Genomic DNA, 9,193 nt, shown 5'->3' on the forward strand with positions numbered 1-9,193 from the left:
CGATCATCAAATTCAGCAAGCACCTCAAGTTTTAAAATGGGGATAACAGGTGGAGGAAGACCGAACATAATCTCGTAGGGAGTCAGTCCCATTTTATATGGGGAGTTCCTCACCGTATATAGGGCGAAGGGGAGGAGAGTCACCCAGTCCCCCCCAGACTCCAGGGCTAATTTAGTTAAGGTCTCCTTTAATGTTCTGTTCATCCTCTCTACCTGTCCTGAGCTCTGGGGCTTATATGCACAATCTAATTTCCAATCTGCCCCAAGTACTAGTGCCACTCCCTGTGTTACCTTAGAGAAGAATCCTGGGCCGTTGTCTGACCCAATCTTAACAGGAAAACCATACCTCGGTAAGATGTCTTCCAGCAGTTTCTTGGTCACGGTCTGTGCCGTTTCAGGTTTGGTGGGAAATGCCACTCTCCATCCTGAAAAAGTATCTACAAACACTAATAAATACCTGTATCCGTATTTTCCAGGTTTTACCTCAGTGAAGTCCACTTCCCAGTAGGCTCCTGGGCGGTCCCCCCGGAGCCAGGTGCCTGGGTTAGATCCATGGGCGGTGGCATTAGTTAACTGGCATGAGTGGCAGCTTGCCACCATCTGCTCGATCTTTGCTCGAGAGTCTTTAATAGTGATCTTTGCATGTCGTATGAGGTCTTCCATCTTCCTTGTTCCCGTGTGAGTACTCCGATGTGTTTTGGATAGGACTCGCCATCCCAGTTCCTCTGGCAAGATGATGCTGGAGTCTGTGGCCCTCCACCAGCCACAAAATCACTGGGTCATAGGCAAGGGTTTGATCCAGTGTAAGTCAGCATCACTATAGTTGGGGGTGTCCGGCAGGTTCCGTTCCCCCGGATCAGGTAGCGTGGTTGCTAAGACCTGGGTCACCAAAAGGGACGCCTCCTTTGCTTTTAAATCGGCTAGCCGGTTTCCCCTGGCTACTGGCGTGTCTGCCTTTTGGTGCCCCGACAGTGGATGATGGCCAGGGCCTTGGGCAGCCAGAGGGTCCTCAGGAGTTCAAGAATCTCCGTTTTGTTTTTAACAGTCTTTGTCTCTGCTGTCAGAAGCTCTCTCTCTCTCTGTAAAGGGCTCCGTGAATGTGAGCGGTGGCAAAGGCGTACCTGCTGTCGGTGTAGATGCTTATTCGTTTACCTTCCTCCATGGTCAGTGCCTTGGCCTGTGGGATCAGTTCTGCCCATTGAGCCAACATTTAGGCTGTCAATGGCTCCGCCCAGACGGTCTCTGTCTCCGTGGTTATGGTATGGCTGCCCCCGCAAATCGGACCCCTTCTCGGACAAAACTGCTGCCGTCCGTGTACCAGGTGGCATCGGCGTTCGGCAGTGGCTGGTCCTGGAGATCAGCGCTGATTCCGTACACCTGTGCCAAAATTTCTTGACAGTCATGCAGAGGGGGGTCCCAGTCTGGGTTAGGGAGTAGCGTTGCCAGATTCAGGGTTGTCGGTGGCTTAAATAAAATTCTGGTGGGGTTTAGCAGTAGGCTCTGATAGTGGGTCAGATGGGGATTGCTGATCCAGCTGTCTGGGGGCTGTTGAGTACCCCTTTAATAGCGTGTGGGGTGGTAACATGCAGTTCTTCCGGACTTTTTCTATAATAGACTCGTTCTGCTATTATCACTAAGTCCTGCAAGCTCTTCTCTCCCAGTCTCTCTACTCTTTGTAATTTCTTTATAATGTTCAGAGCGGCCTGGTTAACAAAAGCCATGATAATTACGGCCTTTGTTTCCGGGGCTTCTGGGTTCATAGGGGTGTACTGCCTAAAAGCCTCTATTGCTCCCTCTAAGAAGGCTGCTGGACTCTCATCCTTACCCTGTCTCACATCATAGACCTTGGCCAGATTGGTAGTCTTGCACGCGGCAGCCTGGAGACCTGCCATTAGAGTCTGGCGGTGGACCCGGAGTCTCTCCTTACCTTCAGGCAGTTGTGTGCTTTGGGGAGTAAAAACGGGTTTTAGCCAAGGAGGGGAATTCTCGATCATGTCCTGCCAGGCCAGGATGTTGGGCATCTGGTCAGGGTGGCCATCTGGTTTGTCCCTGAAGTTCACGGCCTTAACCTGTAAGATAATAGGTAGGTGAAAATTTCCTTCTCGGGGCCATCCCACATCAAAGGTTGGCCATTCTGATATGCAATAAATTTGGAATCTCTCTGTATGTCTATGCTCAGAATAAGAGCTCTTTCCCTAACATCCGAGAAGTGGGAGAGCATAAGAGACAAGGGTATGGTTTGCATCTGCCCCATTATGTCCCCCGTCCACACCAAGGCACAGACAGTTATGACAGTTCACAAATAACACAGTCAAACACACAGTTAACAAGAACACAGTAACACAGACCAGCACACAAACAGGTAACACAGACCAGCACGCAAACAGGTAACAAGAACACAGTAACAGACAAACGTTCTAGTGCGGCTGCGGAGACAAGACAGAAAGTAATCCGAAGGGCTGGCAGCCAGCCCTCCTTACAGATGAGGACCCCCGTCCTCCATACAGATAAGGACCCCTGTCCTCCTTATGGATGAGGACCCCGTCCTCCATACGGATGAGGACCCCCCGTCCTACTTACGGATGAGGACCCCCGTCCTCTTACGGATGAGGACCCTGTCCTCCATACGGATGAGGACCCCCGTCATCCTTACGGATGAGGACCCCCATCCTCCATACAGATGAGGACCCCATCCTCCTTTCATATGAGGACCCCCGTCCACCATACAGATGAGGACCTCCGTCCTCCTTACAGATAGGACCTCCATCCTCCAGGCAGGGGCAAGGGACGTCTCCTCAAGACCCCCGGTTGATGGCCCACCAGCGCATCCGCCTAAGCCAATGCCGACCTAATACAGATTGGAATTCCTACAGGTTAGAGCTCTCAGAGAATACGCGTGCAAAAGGTAGAAAAAGTTGAGTGCACTCACCACGCGTGAAATCCTCCGGATAAGGTCCTGGAGGTCTCTCAGATCCCGGACGAGCCCCCAAATGTTGTGGCCAAGATTAAGAATCCGAGAAACCACTGAGGAGCCGACACCGATGCAAACACACAAGGGTTTATTCACAAGCTGGAGCGTGGCTCTAAGTATACCCGACACAGCAGAGCAGGGACTTGGACCCCGAGACTAAGAGGCATAGCAGCTTTATAGGGGCCAGGGGCCCATGGGATACACAGAAAGTTGCACAGTCATGTCGGTCCACACTCAGGTGGCTGATTGAATTACATCTTACCCTATAGTATCCATTTGAGCTGGCCTATTACTTTGGTCAGAATTGGCGCGCAGTTTTGGCGGGCACAAAGCAGGGTTACATTGTTATGAGCCGATTTCCGATTAGGGTGTGCCCAGCGGCTCGACTAGGGTGGGGCAGCACCTTAAATAATAAGCAGGTTATGTAGGAGTCATACAGGAGGTGGCAGGTGTAGCACAAAACGGAATCAGTCCTGCTCTGCTTGTCCAGGTGTAGGGGATTTTTGTTAAATTTCCTGGGTCCCGAGATCCGTGGGTGGCGCAGCGGTTTAGCGCCTGCCTTTGGCCAGGGGCGTGATGCTGGAGACCCGGAATTGAATCCCACGTCGGGCTCCCGGTGCATGGAGCCTGCTTCTCCCTCTGCCTATGTCTCTGCCTCTCTATCTCTCTCTCGCTGTGTGACTATCATAAACAAATAAAAAGAAATTTCCTGGGTCCCACACTGACTGCTTGTACACTTCGCTTCTAACAGGCCTAGGTTCAATGCGTGACAGAAGTGGTGTGAGAGGCAATTGGAAGGTGCAGGCCAGGAGACAAGTGTCTTCAACCTCAATTCAGCGACTACCGAGGAATTCCTCTCATACATTGGCACTACATACTAACTTCCATACAAGAGAAGCTAGTTGAACGCAGTGTCCAGGGGAACTTGATTCTGAGAGGTGAGACCACACGCAGTCCCTCACAGTTCCACACTGACTGCAGATAGAGTATCGAACATCCTCACTAGAGATGTATGCCAGAAGCTCATGGGACGCAGGGGGCAAGTTGCAGTCTTCAATGGTTGTCTCTAGGTGCAGCAGAGCGGTATTCATTGAACCTCCTGACTTACCGCACCGAGCCATGCGTCCTTTTGAGAGCTGAGCTCAAGACAGGACCCTGCCGCATCCTGCCTGACTGTAGACGTAGCTGCCAACATCCTTATGTTAGGTGCTGGGAGAGGTTGTGAGAAAAGCATGTGGAATCGTTGTGCCTGAACTCACGTGTATCTGAGTTGAATACAGCGATTTCCAATGACCTTCTTCAATCAGAGTGTAGCTAGTTTCCAACTCCCGTGTACGAGTGGGTAGCAGACATCTGCCTCCCATGCATACACAATTCTGAGAGTTGAGCTTAGACCTCTACCCCCACATCCTGCCTGCAGGTACTCTTCGCTTCTAAAAGGCCTAGGCTCGCTGCGTGACGGAAGTGTTGGGAGAGGTAATTGGAATGTCCCGGCACACAAGACTAGTGCCTCCAAGCTCAATCCAGCGATTTCCTAGTAATTCCTGTGGTAGACAGGTGCTACATACTAAGTTCCATACGTGAGAAGGTAGCTGATCGCCTTGTCCAAAAGCATCTTACTTCTGAGAGTTGAGCTCACCCTCAGTCCCTCACAGTTCCACACTGCCTGCAGAGTGAGTTTCCCACGTCTTCACCAGAGACGTTTGCCAGAGGCTTCTGAGACGCAAGTTAACAATGCAGACCTGGACGGTATCTCCAGGTGCAGTAGAGTGGTAATCTTGGAACCTCCTGACTCAGAATACTGCTACCTTCTCACTGCCATAAGAACGCAGCTAGTTGAGAGTTGGCTTCTAGGCATGCTTCCCTGTGAGAGCTGAGGTCAGGGCACAACCCTCCCGCATCCTGCCTCACTGTAGACGTAGCTGCTAACATCCTCATGGTAGTTGCTGGGAGAGGTTGTGAGAAAAGCATGTGGAATCGTTGTGCCTGAACCCACGTGTATCTGAGTTGAATACAGCGATTTCCAAAGACCTTCTTCAATCAGAGTGTAGCTAGGTTCCAACTCCCATGTCCGAGTGCGTAGCATTCATCTGCCTCCCATGCATACACACTTCTGAGAGTTGAGCTTATGGCCTGTACCTCCACATCCTGCCTGCAGGTAACCTCGCTTCTAAAAGGCCTAGGCTCGCTGCGTGACGGAAGTGTTGGGAGAGGTAATTGGAATGTCCCGGCACACAAGACTAGTGCCTCCAAGCTCAACCCAGGCTGCCCAAACAACACATGACTTAGTGAAAAAATTCTCATTAGAAAATATTTTGAAAAAAAATATTTTGAATGTAAGAAAAATGTAAACATATTAAAAACATGAGTGTGATTCAGCAAAAGCAGTGTTTAGAGGGAAATTTACATCATATCAGAAAAAAAGATCCAAAATCAATACCCTAAACTTCTTCCTCAAGAAATGAGAGTAAAAGAACAATTTTAAATTTAAAGCAAACAGAAGAGAAGACATAATAAAAATTACAGAATACTTAAAACTGAAAACAAGAAAATAATGAGGAAAATCAACAAAATCAAAAGGTAGTTCTTTGAGAAGACTAAGAAAATTGAAAAGCCATAGGCAGTCTAACAAAAATGAAGGAGAGAAGACATAAATCACAAATATCAGAAATGAGAAAGTGTCATCACTTCGGATCTCATGGACCTTAAAAGGATTATAATGGAATAATACAGATAGTTCCATGCCCTCAAATTTAATGATATAGATGAAATAGAATAATTGAAAAGCACAAACCAAAACTCAAACAAGGAGAAATCAATCATTGAAATGGACCTATAGCTATTAAATAATTTGATGACCTACTAATAACCAGAGCAGGGAAATGCATTACAAAAAAGGAAAACCATAGTCAATATCCTTCTTTAATACAGATGCAGAAGCTCTCAACAAACTATTTGTATATAAAATCCAATAATATATTAAAGTATTATACTTGGGGCACCCAGGTTGGCTCAGATGGTTGAGTGTCTGCATTGGGCTCAGGTCATGATCTGCACGTATTACTGTTAGCAATGGGAAAAAAATAAAATAAATGTAAATAAAATATAAAAAGGAAAAAATATATAAAAAGGATTATACACTTTAATTGCTCCACCAGTATCAAATCTATTTTTTAATAAATTTATTTTTTATTGGTGTTCAATTTGTTAACATACAGAATAACACCCAGTGCTCATCCCGTCAAGTGCCCACCTCAGTACCTGCCACCCAGTCACCCCCACCCCCCGCCCACCTCCCCTTCCACCACCACTAGTTCGTTTCCCAGATATCGTTTACTTTAAAGGACAGTACTGATGCTTTATTTTGGTTATCTCTTCCTAAATACAAAATACATCTTAAAGGATGTTCCTCTGCCTTGTGTTCTGGGAGAAGCATATCTTTGAACTACTTTTATCCTGATTGTTCTTTCCTTATGTCCATGTTATCAGATTTAAATTTCACAGTATTATGTAGCTATGAGTTTGGATGGTTTATTTTCATTCTTTTTCTTATTCAATATAAACTTTTAGAAAGTACAGCTGAAATGATTTCCGAAAGTCGGCTTTGTGATTTCCGGGACTCATTTACCTTTTGAACTTGCTTTCCTGAGAACATTTCTATTTGTTATCATTAGTAAAAATCAATTTCTTGAAGCTCATTGCTTTAACAGACTAATTTCCTTTTCTTTACTCTGTTTATATTTAGGGGGTCCTCCCTCAAACTTGCCTCTCTCCACCTTTGAATAATGCCCTAGGTGCCTTTAATTAATCCCATGTTATATATACAACTATATGTGTAAGTACGCCGTAGCTAATGTTTTTGTCCTTATTTGGTTCACAGAGAATGGTACTACTAGACATTTCTAAACAACTTATTTGTTACTTATTATTCTTTCTAAAAAGTCAGGACCTTCTAAAGTTGTTGGCATAATAAGCAAACAATCTACTTATTCTATTTGAAGGCTTTCTTTTTTTTCATCTGCCTCCTTGATATCTGGAGGAAGACTTAGTTATTTAAGCATCATATCCAACTCATAATTTAAGAAAGTGCAATGCAGGTATTTTCAAAGGGCTAATATTTTTTGTTTGTTTGTTTCTCTCTTCTTTCAGTGGGATGTCACCTTTGCTGTCTTTCATTCTCATTACTTCCCAAGTTGCCTCTCATATTTTGCAGTTTTTACATACTTATCACTAAATAATTGGTTTCTTGAACATTCCTTTTGACTTCTTTGAACTACCAGGATGGAGGCCACTGGATGGATAGTTTTGCTTTCTCATTATTAAATACAGTTCCTAACAATATGGAAAATTAGGATCCTAGCTCACAGAGAATGCAACTTTTTGAAGCAGGGCTCTGTCTTAGCCAACCCCAAAAATATGTGGCATTGACTTAACAGCTGCATGGCAAAAAGTGAGAAAACTAATACTGGAGACTTTAAAAACAGTAATCCATGTTTGTAACAGAAAAGATTTACTTAATCATCATCTGCAACAAGGAAGAAAAAAGAAAACAAACAAACAAACAAAAAAACCCACATGTATTTGCTGGGTCAAAGTTCCAGGGGAGAAACTAGAAACAGGACTCAGAATATGAACCCTTGCTAGGTTGTGTGAGCTTCTGTGGGCTGGATTAAAACCCATGTGGGAAGAGATGGGTTTATACCTAAACGAACTGGCCAGCTGGTGGGCACAGATGAAGGGATGAAGGGCTTTCTAAGCTGAAGCCACCGATTCTAACTCCAAACAATGGAAGATCCAGAGTTTCAGTAAAATATCTTTATTGGACAGTGTGAGAGAAAGGGAGAGAGAGAGAGAAGAGAGAGAGGGAGGGAGGAAGGGAGCACGAGAGAGTGCTCAAATTTGAGAACTGAATTGAGGTGGGGCACATGGGAGCAAAGCAGCAGAAAATAAAGCAGATTTGATACATATGATTGGGGAAAACTGCCTGCCATTAGTGACAAATGCAATGTCTAGCGAACTTGAACTTGTGAAGGGATCTTGTTAGCAAAGAAACCATGAGGTTGAACTAAACGCACTACTGACTTTTGGAATCACAGACCATTAGTCTTCCATAAGCAGTAGTCTTTAGAGGGAGTATGATACCAAGGATGGAGGGCCCCAGAATACCCGTTCACAGAAGCTGTGACCAAAGAGCACAACAGAGAAAGAAGAGTTTCTTGACATGTAGAGCCAGGGGTCATGACAAACAATGGGCAGGATAGTTCCTCCAGGAGAAAAGAGCCAGGGCCTCATAAATGCTGGTGTTAATTTTTATTGTGACAGCCCAACAAATGGGGCCTTGTTAGAAACATGAGTCTTAATTGTCGTCAAATTTTTAAAAATTTTTTCAAATTAAAGAATTTGACTTGATTCCCTTATATTTGAGAAGAAGGGTGACTTCCAAAATGACTCAAAGGCCACACGTTATTATTATTTATCATCTATACTCCAACAGAGGCTATATTGTCTATTACAAAGTATATCCTTTCCCTCTTCTCTACTAATCTGAACATGTAGATAAATGCACCCAGGCACGTGCACATACATATCCATGGATAATTCTCTAAGAGTATAGCTACTTATATCAATGTTGAGAATTATAACTGGTATGTATACGGACGCACATTGCTTTCCTTTGTATAAGGACATATTTTGTCTACTACCTGTAGGCATTGCTAAGTACAAAGAGAAAATTCATTTTTATGAATAAAGAAGACTTCTGGAAACAAGATAGGTGATTACACAGGGAAGAGGTGGGAATTTCTCAGTGACGTGGAAATGCACACTTATATACTTATTATATACTGGATACTCTGTTTTGTGTTAAAAAATTTTATTCACAGTAACTACATGAGAATATTATTGTCCACATTTAAATGAGGAAATATGACAAAAATGAATTTTTTCTTCACTTTGCACAACCGATAAGTAATAGACTGAGATATATTTTATAAGTGAAAGAGGTACTGGATTGACTCAATGTAGGGATGACTTAACAAAAGGACCTTCAGGAAAATCAGGTTACTCAAAAAGGACACAGAAGTTATTCAGGGATCATTTTACAAGAAAGAGTCAAAACTAGTATGGGGGGGGTGCAGACGGGACTCCAGCTCCCTCTCTGCTGGTTTTCTGCTAGGCCCCATTTACTCATGTTCCACATTTTGCCTCTGAATAAGCCAAAGAC

Source organism: Canis lupus, unplaced genomic scaffold (assembly GCF_011100685.1).
Source record: "Canis lupus familiaris isolate Mischka breed German Shepherd unplaced genomic scaffold, alternate assembly UU_Cfam_GSD_1.0 chrUn_S1740H1936, whole genome shotgun sequence".
Classification (NCBI taxonomy): Eukaryota; Metazoa; Chordata; class Mammalia; order Carnivora; family Canidae; genus Canis; species Canis lupus.